The sequence below is a fragment of the Monodon monoceros genome, unplaced genomic scaffold (assembly GCF_005190385.1).
Source record: "Monodon monoceros isolate NGI ecotype Baffin Bay Population unplaced genomic scaffold, NGI_Narwhal_1 Super_Scaffold_21, whole genome shotgun sequence".
NCBI lineage: Eukaryota > Metazoa > Chordata > Mammalia > Artiodactyla > Monodontidae > Monodon > Monodon monoceros.
The window spans coordinates 65,448,347-65,461,325 of record NW_021703778.1 but is presented as its reverse complement, the minus strand read 5'-3'; the positions used below and the strand labels follow the sequence as shown (position 1 = coordinate 65,461,325).

At 46.1% G+C, this 12,979-nt stretch overlaps 1 protein-coding gene across 3 annotated transcripts in view; it reads right to left on the bottom strand.

The window, feature by feature from the left end:
• The window catches only part of TLN2 (talin 2), a 443,808-nt gene extending 433,867 nt beyond the window's left edge, over positions 1-9,941 (bottom strand). For 2 of the 3 annotated variants that reach the window (XM_029237653.1, XM_029237652.1), the window contains exon 1: positions 9,795-9,924. The gene's annotated coding sequence lies outside the window, so the exon portion shown is untranslated. Of the gene's footprint in view, positions 1-9,794 lie in introns of all 3 variants that reach the window. The other variant, XM_029237651.1, reaches the window with a different exon arrangement.
• Positions 9,942-12,979: the final 3,038 nt, after the last annotated feature.

The window sequence follows — 12,979 nt, the reverse complement described above, 5'->3', positions numbered from 1 at the left end:
GAGGTAGAAAGATCAAGAGGACTAGAATTAGAAGTGGGCCTGAAGATGTTACTGAATTGTTGCAATCTCATGAGAAAACCTGAATGAGGAATTGCTTCTTACACATGAGCAAAGAAGGTGGTTTCTTGAGATGGCATGTATTCCCAGTGAAGATGCTGTGAAGATTACTGAAATGACAACAAAGGATTTAGAATATCACATAAACTTAGCCGATAAAGCAGCTGCAGGGTTTGAGAGAACTGACTCCAATTTTGAAACAAGTTCTACTGTGGGTAAAATGCTATCAAACAGCACTGCATGTGACAGAGAAATTGTTCGTGAAAGGAAGAGTCAATCAATGCGGCAAGCTTCATCGCTGTCTTATTTTAAGATGTGGCCACAAGCACCCCAACCTTCAGCCACCAGCTCCCAAACTGGTCAGCAGCCATCAACATAGAGGCAAAACCCTCCACCAACAAAAAGATCATGACTCTCTGAAGACTCAAAGGATGGTTACCACTTTTTTGCAATAAAGTATTTTTTAATTAAGGTATGTACATTATTTTTTTAGATGTAATGCTATTACACACTTTTAACAGACTACAGTACAGTGTAAATATACACTGGAAAACAAAAAATACGTAAGACTCTATTTTGATATTCACTTTATTGCCGTGGTCTGGAATGGAAGCTACAATGTCTCCCAAGTATGCCTGTATCAGGGAATAATAAATGATATGAAAACAAAGAAGAGTCTGAGAGCAGGGGCTGGGGGATGCCAGGGAGATCTCTAAGGAGGTGATACTGGAGCAGACTCCTAAGTCAAGTGAAGTGTGAGAGAACAGCCCCCTCCTTCAGAAGCCAGGACGGGGAGATCCAGCAGCAGAACAGGAGCTGGAACGGCCAGAGTGCAGGAGGAGAACCAGGTTAGGATTGCAGTGCAGAAGCCAAGTGAAGACAGCCAAAGAGAGAGCTGGCTAACTGCTGCCGAGAGGCTGCAGGCGATGACAACTAAGAGTTGGCCATTAAGTATCACTGGCACCTGAAGAAGCATGGTTTTGGTGAAAAGGGGGTGGGGGGTGGGCAAGAAGCCAAACTGGGGTGGGTTCAAGACAGAATGAGAGGGGAAAGCGGGCAAAATGTATGACAGTTCTTTTAGAAAGTACTTACTCCAAGGGAGAATGAGGAATTGGGAGAACAGCCGACTAGGACAGTGGGTTGAGAGTGTTTTGTGGTTGCTGCTTTCTCCCTTAAGATGAGAGATACTAGAGCATGTTTCTCATGGAGATGATCCATCAGAGGGAGAAAACTAATGATGCAGAAGGGAAAGGAGATTCGTGCATGAGTGAGAGCCTTGCATGCCAACAGGGAACGGGCTCCAGTTCACATGTGGTTCCAGCGCTGTGTGGTTACGGTGCAGGGAGGCTAGCAGATTTAGCACGAGGAGATGATGAAACTAGTTCCTAATTGCTTCTTTTTTCTCCGTGAAATAAGCCAAGTCATCAGCTGAGAGTGGGGTGGGGACAGAAACATAGTGGGCTGGGCAGTGTCAAGAGTCCGCCTTGAGGTTTATGGTCATAAATCAAAAGCAAGACGATGCAGATGGCTGGTTTTCTCCAGCCAGGTTCATCAGCCTGAGGCAGGAGCACAGTGGGCAGAGGGTGGGGTTTTCCCAGGCAAGTAAGATGAAGGGAGAAATGGTCAAAGAGGTTGAGGGTGTATGGAAGCACCTGGGGGTCGGGGTGGAGGGGAGAGTGGTAGGAGGTAATAAGTATGATGGACAACGAAGTGGAAGGGTCACCAGGTCAGAGGCCCATGTAGGGTGCAGGATACGTGGAACAGGGTAATAACAGGAATAAGATAAAAGAGAAAAGGTGAGGGTCAGACTGGAATGCTTGTCAAGATTTTGGTGGAGGTACAGTTACTGGTAATGATAAGATCCACAACTGTGGTGCAAGTTTAGTGGGTAATAAAATCAACTTAGTGGGTCATGACCAGCAATTTTTTTTAATGACACAGAATAAAAAGTATGCAACTACATTATACCTAGTAATGGGTAAACACTGTTTCGTGAAACTTGTTTCAGTTGTATGTGTATTTGCATCGGGTCTCACATAAGATGTATTTCTCCTATGGATCGGAGTTAAAAATAACTCCCAGGACACCAGGGCAAGGTTTCTCTACCATGGCACTGCTTACATTTTAGCCCACGTGATTCTCTGTGGTCAGGGCTCTCTGGTGCATCGTAGGGCGTTTAGCAGCATCCCAGGCCTCCCCTCACTGGACGCCCGTAGCACCCCCTAGACATTGCCAAATAACCTCTGGGTGGCAAAGCTGCTGAGAACCAGCACCCTAGAAATAACCATGGGAGGGATGGCTGAAGTAGCAAGAGGAAAAGATAACTAAAAGAGAGTTGGTCAAAGGACTGAATTGGGGGGGGACAATCTATATAGATGTCCAAGTTACCAAAAATGTTGATGGGAGGAGGGACTGTGAGCCAGATGTACAAGATCTTCCAAGAATGAGGCAAAATAACTACTGAAGCCCGGGCGCCTAGAGCCCGTGCTCCACAACAAGAGAAGCCACTGCAATGAGAAGCCCGCGCACAGAAACGAAGAGCAGCTCCCACTCGCTGCAACTAGAGAAAGCCCGCGGGCAGCAACGAAGACCCAACGCAGCCAAAAATAAATAAATTTAATTAATTAATTAAAAAAAATAAAAGAATGAGGGAAAGTGACCCAGAGGGCTGTAGCTGAATGTTCTCTACCCCAGCTACGCATTAGAATTACCTGGAAAACTCACCCACCAATGCCCAGGCCCCACCCAGACCAACCAAATCAGAATCCCCAGGTGACCCCAATGTGAAGCCAGGGTGGAGACGCCTACAGAAGATGCCCACTCTCCAAGGCCCAGCTGAAGTATGACCTCCTTCCTGAAAATTTCCTTCCTATTTCACTTCTTTTCATACACCCCACTCAGCACACCGAATCTTGCTTTGCTTATAACTTACATGTGAAATCATCAGAAAAGAAGAAAAGCACTAAAATTATGCAGCTAAAAACAGAACAAGTGTTTATCTGCTGAAGAATTTTAGAATTAGGAGATCCGCTAGTGGGGAATCTTTCAGGGAAACTTCTTGAGCTTCAGGTCAGCCACTCCTCTGGAGGGCATCCAGACAAGTGAGGGTCCCCGGGCACAGCCCAGCACTTATGTGTCACTGATAAGCATTGTTAGAAATATGTCCCCTCTGGAGACACCGTAATAAACACTTGTTGAAATTAATGACTACTGTACTTCATCCCCACCCCACCCCAAATGCACCAATGAGTAGATTACAACAATTTAAGCACCATTTATTATCTGATCACCATTTTCTTCACAATACCCTTCACATGTAGGCAACTTTTTATTAAAAGCAATCAGTGGCATCAAATCTTGAATATGTATATATGTATGATGAAAAACAAAAAGACAGGAACCAGAGACTAATAGTCCTCTCTGCTTTCCCGTGAGAAACCATTATAGAATATTTAAAATATCCCTGAGCTCTGACGTTCACTGTTGATTAACCACACACAACCATGTACGAAACATCACTACATCCCCAAACACCTACAAAAGATACAGAAAAAAGTTAAGTAAAATAACTCAAATATTTCTTTTTCCCAGCTTGGTGAAACTGATAAAACTGAGTTAACTTGCCTTGATTGGCACCCTAACTTTCATCCATGAAAGGGCAGAGCACCGGCTAGACAAGAACACAAGAGCTGCAAAACAGAGGAAGCTGTTCCTCTACACCAGTGGTTTGCAAAGTGTGGTCCAGCACCAGCGAGATCAGCATCACCTGGGAACTTGGTAAAAATGCAAATTATCAGTCCCCACCTAAGACTAACAGAATATGAAACTGTGGCCTAACAAAGTGGGTTTTAACAAGTCCTCCAGGTGATTCTGAGGCATTCTCTCCTGGAAACCACTGAATCTAAACCATGGTTTTCAAATTTGCAGCACAGCCCCGGCTTCCAGGGGGTTGAGATTCAGAGCCTCCCACTAGCATTCACAGAATCACGTGGTATGTACTTTTTAAAATGTGAACAGAGATTCCACTGCTTTTGAAAGTTTCATTTTTTTGTAGTGACTGCCAAGAACTGAAATACTATCAAGTTTCAAAAATCACATCAAGGGGCAGGATTGAAAATGGTACACAGGGAGAGCAATCAGCTAAGCCGAAGGTAGTGTGGAAGGAGACCAGGGTTCAAATGCCAGCAGAGTCATTTAGCAGCAACTTTCTGGGGCTCAGGGAAACCAAGTTTGAGGAGATGCTGCTCCTCTCTAGGAAGTCTCTTCAGTTGGCCAGAAGACCCCACCTTCAGAATGGGATCAGAAGAAGTCAAGGGAAAGGAGACTGCTTGCTAAGAGCTTTCCTGACTGCTTGTTGTCACTCTCCTGGGAGATAGAGGTAAATAGCTCTTCCAGAAGCCATGGCTTACCCTGAAGGAATTTACTTAAACTTGGGAAATCTCAGAATTTTAGAAGATAACTAACTGAAAGTTTCCAAAGAGACAAGAGATTGCTACAGAAGGCATCAGAGAAAACATGATATTGCCCAAATGTGTTTCTAAAATGGTTCCAGACAAATTTCCTATTCGTTAACCAAATAACACTTTAAAGAGTTTTCATACAGGAAAGCCTGCAAGTTTGAGCAAGTAAACCATTCAAGGTGTATAAGGGGCAAGTTAACCACCCCTCTGCCCCAATGCTAATTTTAAACAATATTAAATTTTATGTGTCCTTCCGTATCTTTCTCCAAGGTCATACACCTACTAGGGCTTCTTTTTTAAATTGGAAATAGGGTCATACTATTGATACATATGATACTCAGCAACTCGATTTTATTTACATGTAATGTATCATAGACATCCTTCACAAAACAATCCATAGTAGCTGTACCCTATTTTATTCATCCTACTGATGGACACTCATGGGGCTTCTAGTTTATTTACCGTAGTAATCCTGCAATAAACATCCTCACACACAGATCCCTACATGCTGATGTTTTTACTTCTGTAAGAAAGGATTCCAAATATGCAACTGCTGGTTCCTATGGCATACACATTCCAAATTTTCACCAAAACTGTCTGCTTTCCCTAAAGGCTGCACCAGTTCATACTCCCCCCAAGAGTCTGAGGGTTGCCCCCAACCCACCTAATGAAGGATGTTACCAATCTTTACAACATGAATTAATTGAACAGAAAACTAATCTCTCTTTGTTTTTTAATTTGCATTTCCCTGACCATTATGTACGTTGAGGATCTTTTCACACGTTTATGATCATTTGTACCTCTTATTTTAGGAATTGCCTGTTCACATCCTTTGTATATCTTTGATCATGCTGGACTGTTCAAGTACTGTTTAATCTCACACTAATCCCCTCTCGCCCCCGGAATCTATGAGATGTGTCAAGTATAAAAGAATATCACCCTCTAGGAACTCAGTATGTGGGGTGAGGCCAGGGGATGATTTCTTAGCTTGAAGTACATGGTAAGCCCTCAAAAACAATTTCTGAATAAGTGAATAGCAGGCTTAGAGAATTCTGTTTGTTAAGAGTGCAGCTAAAAGAGTAAAAAGGAAACAAATATTCACTACTTGTTCTGCATATTCAGAACAGCACCACTATGGCTGAAATTAAATTGTTGGTTAAGGGAGAAACAAAACCATGGTCTTGGCACTGACGCTGACAATGCACCTTGAAACGGGTGGCAAAACAGCCCAGTCTTAATTCATAGCTCTGGGTGGTACATAAACAAAGGCTCTCAAAACCAAGTGACACCTGCCACTAAGCCACAGGCTGTTCATTTGGTCAATGGACAGGAGAAGCCTACCTTAAACATTTTGTTCTTTTCTTGTTTTTTGTCTCCAACGCCATCCAAGATTTTTTAGCCTTTCAAAATCTCCTGCTTATTGGGGAAGGGGAGTGAGGAGGGCCTGCAGGGGGGGTTGACAGAGTTCAGATTCCTTAACTCTTTTAACTTTAGGCAAAACATCTGGTTATACCCAGCATTTATCCCCATTATTTGCAATAGTTCCATTTGGCTTATGTCTTAACTAGTTTCCTTATTAAATATAAAAGTAATAGGATTAAAAACTTCTGGGGGAAAGTACTGTAATTAAAAAGGCACCAGTTGGGTATGGTAAGCTGTAATTCTGGTCCTGCTTATTAAGTTTTCCTTCTTGGCTTTAATTTTTTTTTGTATCCATAAAAATAACTTTGAATTATTTAACTCTTTTTTAGTACTTCCTGTATTGGCTAAACACCACCCCCAAATCTCCAAGAAAACATTATGACTCAAAAGTTCTGGAGTAGTAATGTCACAGAACACAAGTTTTAGATACTGTCCCAAGAGTCAGGCATGCCACACACACTACAACACACACACACACACACACACACACACACACACACAGCCTGGTAACTTGACAGGCAACTCTCCAAAATGAATAGGCATTTTCTCACCTCCTGAAGTTACAAAATCTTCTTAATAGGAAAAAAATTGCAGGAACTTTGATCAAGCCATGAGGTTATAATAAGAATCTGGCAAGAGGCAACAAAGCACAATTTATAACACTTTGTTAAGAGAGGCATAAAAAAAATAAATATTGAGGTAGTATACTTGGGAATGAAAACTGAAGGGTTTGTAATAAAACTTCTCTTTTTTAAATCTTTTATTTTAGCATTATTGAGAAAACTCCTTTAAGATTTTTATTATGTAATGTTTAGCACATGCACAAAAATATGTGACACATATATATAAAGCACAATCCTAAGATGAATAAATACATCTTTAGATTTTCTTTTTTCCTGAGCATAGTTGGTAAAGATTTAAATTGTTCATCACCTGTAACCATCCTTAACTGTTCTTAGGAACAAATGATCTGCTGGGAGCCAGGAGTGGAGGAATGGGGGAATCAGTATAATTTTGAGCTATAAAAGAAACTGGGCTAAAGCAAAAAATAACACACACACACACACACACACACACACACACACACACATACATACCCCTATTTCTAAAACCTGACTTTGCTTAAAAATACTCTAGGGAACAGTGTTTGAAAAACCCTGAACAAGTAGATTTAACAGTAAGTGAATTCAAGACCCATATAAATAAACCTTTGCCTAGAAAGAATTTCCCCAATAACTAATTGAACAGGATCATTTTAAAAGTGCACCTTCCCTTTGGAGGTAGAAGCACAACATCAATGCCAAAAACAGAAACTCTAATAACTCTCTAGTATCTCCTTGATGACCTGAGTGGGTACAAAGGTAGAGAGAAGCCAGTGACTTCCCCGATCTGAGGAGCCCTGTGTTTCTGGGATTCAAGGTACCACTTCTAAGACTGGGAACTTTACAAAAGGGATGGAGGCTTTCAGCAACTGATTTGATTCTCTCCTAAATTAATTATGCTAATTCCAGATAAATGTATCTTAGGCTCAGGGTGTTCTCCACAATTCTAGGGCTCAGTGAAAACAAAATTAGCATTCGTGCAAGTATCTCTCCTCTCTCAAGGCCATTTGTCTTGTCACACCACCGCACCTCCAGGGTTTTTGCATGGATAACCCAAATCAGCCAACAAGGAAGATAAAATCTTGGAAACCCAATGGCTGACATTCCCACTAGAGGCATTTATTGAAGTGGACAGACGCAAGAGCAGCCTAATCCCTGACAACAAAGGGCGCATCTCCGAGATGAAAGCCTCCCCCCATCCCCTACATCCCTTCTGTGATCCCCTGAAGCCTCTCCAATGACAAAGCCCCAAAGTGCTGACATGACCTCAATAGTATGGCATCATTTCTCTCGCCAAGGAGAACGGCTGGCACGTTCCTGCCAGCGAACTATAGGTCAGCCAACACGCCCTTCCCCTGACCCTTCGCAAAGCAGAGATTACAATCTATTTCAAAAGTAGATTCCCCACCGTCCACTCCTGAGGAGTCGCCAACTCCAAGCTCTGGAGGAGGGAGGATAGCGCGCAACCTGAAGAAAGCCACAACTCAGCACCCCGGGTACTATCAGAAGCCAAAGTAAGTGGTACTAAGAGCACCAGGCTGCTTGTAATTTATTACATTTGGGGGGGTACAATTCTCCGGAACATCACCCCTACCCTCCCGTCTTTAACTGTGTCTTGCACAACGCCAACACTTCAGCTCAATCCTCTCTCACCGTCTGGAAATTGCCAGAGGTTAGTTTTCACCACGAGACAGGGACTGTGAATCAATCTCCTTTCCCCAGGTCACCTGGGCTCTTCACGGGCAGCAAAAATCCAAGTTTCCCCACGTGTCACCTGAAGCCCCAACTTCTGGAAACGCCCCCCCCCTTAACCTCGCCCCACGAGCTGGCACCGCGGCGAGAGACGAGCACGCAGCCGCTGGCGCTGCGGCCGCAGCCAGGGAGGCGACAGGAGGCTCGGACTGGTGTTCCGCCCCGGAACCCCCGCAAGCCAGGCCGTCGGCCCCGACGCGAAAACCGGGCGCCTCCTCTCCGCGGGGAGTGAGATATCGCGTTCTGCGGATCGCCCAGGCGGATCCCGGCGCCGGCAAAACGCTCCGCACCGGTGCCCGGCCGGGGGACGCGGCCAAGCGCACGGCTCCCGCGGAGCGTCCAGGCAGCCGCGGCGGCAGAAGAGGGGCGTGTTTCTTGCGCCTCGGGGCCCGACCGCCGCGTCTCGGCTGGACCGGGGAAGGAGGCGAGCCGAGCGTGCAGTCCCAGACGGCGGCTCTCGGCCCTCAACCCTGGCGGACCGGCCTGGCGACGCGCCGCAGCCCGCGCGCCCTTGCGGGGACAGGCGCGGTGCGCGCCCTGCGGGGCCGCCTCAGTGCCGGCCTGGGCGCGCAAACTTTCCGAGAGAAAACCGCTCCAGCCTCTCCAGCGGGGGCGCCGCGGTCTCCCCCGGGCCCACCAACTGTTCGCCCCCTCCCCTTCGTAGCCAAGACCCACTGAAAATATGGCGCCCTCGAACGTCGCTCCTCGGTCCCCTCAGGGAATCCCGAAATGCCCGTCTCCAGGACCCCCGGCTCCCGGTGGGCGCGAAATTTCAGCTCCTGGGGCCGAGGAAGGAGAGGGCGTCCCTGGTCCAGCGCGAGGCCAGCGGCACTGAATCCCAATCCTCCCCTAGCTCTAGGTCCCTCAGCGGCCAGCAGTTTGCTAGTGGCGAGATTGCCAAGTAAAGGGGAATCGTGGAATCTGCAGGTCTGAGAGTCCGGGACTGGCAAAGGAGCTCCGCACCGGCCGGCTGTCTTTGCCTGGAGCCCGGCCGGAGACTTGTTTGCAAAGTGGCGCTGGAGTCGGGGCGACCAGTGCTGGAATGAAGCCGCTCCGCCCGCGCCAACTCTCCTGGCGCGGGGACCCGGCCGGGGCCGAGGGGACACTCCATTCAGGCGGGGCCGCTTTTCAAAGCCCAGTTACCGGAAACCCAGCGGGAGCCCCGGAGGGGACCGGCTGCCCACGGCTAGGAATCCGTTCTCGGGCGCCGGCTGCGAAGCTGTTTGCAAACCGCGGCGCCCGGGTCCAGTGCAGTGAAACATACATGTGCGATAGACAGGTGCATTAATTTAATTTTATTTTTATTTTCTGCAAATAGCCCTCCTAGAACATCAAACCTGGGAGCTTTGCGGGGTTTTTTGCATCACTCAAGAGATGCAAAAGGAAGGGGAAAACCACCCACATTTTCCTTCTGTAGAGGGGAGGGAAAAGACACGAGAAATTCATGCAACGTGCATGCAGCTGGAGGAAGAGGAAAACCCGAGTGAGTCGTGAGCCTTACCGGCGGATGCATTTACTGTCTCACTGCAGAGCGCCTGCACCGGAGTGCAGCCGGCGACCCCCCGCGCGCCCGGCAACCGCTCCGCACCCGCAGCCGCCGCAGCCGCCTCAGCCGCTGCCGCCGCCGCTGGCTCCAGGCGCGGAACAAGAGCCGAGGGCGAGCGCGAGCGCACGGCCCGGGCGCGCCGGGAGGGCAGGAAGCGCGTCATCACTCGGGGACGGCGCGGCTCCGGTCCGGCGGCGGTGCAGCGCGGCAGCGGGGCTGGGCCGGCACGAGCTCCCGCGGGCCCCTCCTGGGCCTCTAGCCTGCTGTCCGGTGGTGAGAGGGTCCGCGAGGCAAGGCGCCGCGCCGGACGAGCTGTCGCAGAACTCGGGCTCTGCCATGCAAGGGGGGGAGGGGATGCACCGTCTTGGGGAATGGGGCCCCTAGGTCCGCAGAGCGCTCCTCCTGACCGCTGGCCCGCCGCTGGAGGAAGCGAGGTGCGGTTCCGACGGGAAGACCCTGGTGGGCTCTGGGGTCCTACTGCGACTCTGTCGGCGGGAACCCGAAGCGGGATTGTCCCTCTCTGTAAATGTCGCACACGCCGACACCGAAACTCAGCTGGTCAGAGGTCATTTAGGGATTTAGAGAACGGCTTTAGGGATGAGGGGCATATTTTAAGTTCATAAGAAGAAATTTCTTCTGCCTACTGTGCCCTTAAATAAAGTCAATTGTATACCTTACAATTACACAGCCCTTAGGAAATGTAGGATGACCTGAAACCATTTGAAGTTTAGGAAGCGAGGAGACAAATCACAAAACACTGTGTATTATATGATCCCATTTTTAAAAACTACGATGTGTGGAGAGAGGCAGAAAAGACTGAACACATAAACACTAAGATGTTAACTAGGTCTCAGTGATTGGTGAAATTGTGGGTGATTTTTCTTTTTCTGCTTAGTTCTAGTTTCTGATTTTTCTGTAAGGAACACATTACTTTTTGTAATTCAAAAAAATTTTTTTTAATAAAAGATCTTGTGTTTTTTTTCATCCCAATATAAAATGACCAGAATTAACCCCTTTTCCCAAGAAATAGGTAACAAATCTCTTTAGTTACTCATAAATGAAACTACTGCAACTTTTTAGTGTTTCTCAGAGCATGAAACTGCTATCCTTATGAAATGAAGATGATGTAAATTGAAACTATCTTGAAGAAGTCCATTGGGACATTGGATAAGCCTGGACACTCTATAAAAACAATAGCATGTTATTGTCCCAGTTGATGGACTTGATTTTATCATGACCCCAGAGATCTTTATAACAGAGGATAGCTTTGTAACTTATTGCAGAGAATAAACTTTATAAATCAAAAAGCACGGGTAGAGAACCAATTAACAGGCAACTTGAGAAAGTTCTAAAAGTTGCAGGGCACTGAGTGTTTCTAATTGCCCAGGAAGAATGGTTCTGTTCACCACAACTTTTTAAACATTCCCCAGTCTAACAATGACTGGTAATGGCAAGGAGCCACCTCAGGGGATGGTAAAAAGTAAATGTTTATTGATTTCTGTAAAAGATTGGTAATAAGCTCATTAAATTAATGCCACCTAAATTGTCCCTTGGTTTACTGACCATATTTTTATAGTTCACATGACAGGTTTATGTAAGAAGCTCTTCAAGACAAACAGAAAAATTGATTGCAACTAAAGTCATTTTCCCCTTCCACTTAGTCCTCAGTTCATGGGGCCCAATGGCTTCGCATCAAGCGTCTCAAAATCGAATTTTTCCCCAACTTGGATTTCAAGATTTTCCATCACTTAATTCACCATTCTCAAAGTATCCCATGCTCTTCTACTGCCTGCCAAAGAGAAGCCGTTTAATATTAGAAGGTAAACTCCATGAGAGCAAGGATCTTACCTGTATCTCTGTGCCTAAAAGAGGGCCTGGCACTTAGTAGGTGCACAATAAATACTTGTTTCATGAAAATAACACATTTGTTCACTGTCTACTTGGCTAGTTCTTGAGATATTGGAAAAATCACCTCTCCTGCTAGACTGTCAGTGTAATCCTGGGAAACTAACATCTTGTAGAGGTATACATAGCATTGGTTTAGTCCAGTAATTTTACTCTTTTCAAAATAGCAGCTAAGTCTGAGACATTCAGAGCAGTGAGCTGCAGATGTCTGAATATCTATGCATCAGTTAGCACTATTTTGTGGTGTTCAGAGGTCAATCAAACCCTTTCCCCCAATGAGAACATCAGTCCTAGAATTCTTGCTTTAGTCTGGGCTTCTAACCAACTGACTTTGAACACTTCACCTATTTTTATAGTGTCTCAGTTTCTCTAACCTCTCCTATGACCTCAAAGCCATTTACTATTTCTTTAGAAAAACCAACCTTAACCATTCTAATGCCTAGCAGTATATTTTTCAATAGCTACCCCAACAGAAAACTGATTTTACTAGTAACCTACAGTAACTGCTCTGAAATTGAGACTCCTTCTCTAGACCTTAAAAGATAGTTATTTTGGGGCTTCCCTGGTGGGGCAGTGGTTGGGAGTCCTCCTGCCGATGCAGGGGACACAGGTTCGTGCCCCGGTCCGGGAAGATCCCACATGCCGCGGAGCGGCTGGGCCTGTGAGCCATGGCCGCTGAGTCTGAGTGTTCGGAGCCTGTGCTCTGCAACGGGAGAAGCCACAACAGTGAGAGGCCCACGTACCGCAAAAAAAAAAAAAAAAATAGTTATTTCTAAATTTAGAGTCAGCTATTAGTAGTCTCTCTCTTTACTAGTTACAGTGATCTTAATTCATTGTAGACCAGCAAAAAACCTGATCTAACAAGTTCACATTTTGGACTTTGTCTCCACCCAGCAGAGGAAAACACGGTGGCAGTTTATCTTGGAGTGTCTAGGGCCTGTGATAAAACTCATTCCGTTAAGCAGTTTACCAAGTCTTCGTATTGTCCCAGTTCCTGCGAAGCAGATCATTAGGAACTGAAAAAATATACATTTGTGTGACTAAAAAGTGCAGTATTGGGGGAAGTGAATCAAAGAGGTAGCTTCCAAGTCACTTACAAATATATCTGGAACTAAAACTTATTTTTTCCACAAGCTGGAGCTATAAAGACCAAACCAGACTTGCTTGGTGCTAGAGAGCCAAATACTAAGAAATGCTCTACTCACCCATTGCCCTATTAGCCTTAACCGCCTAAC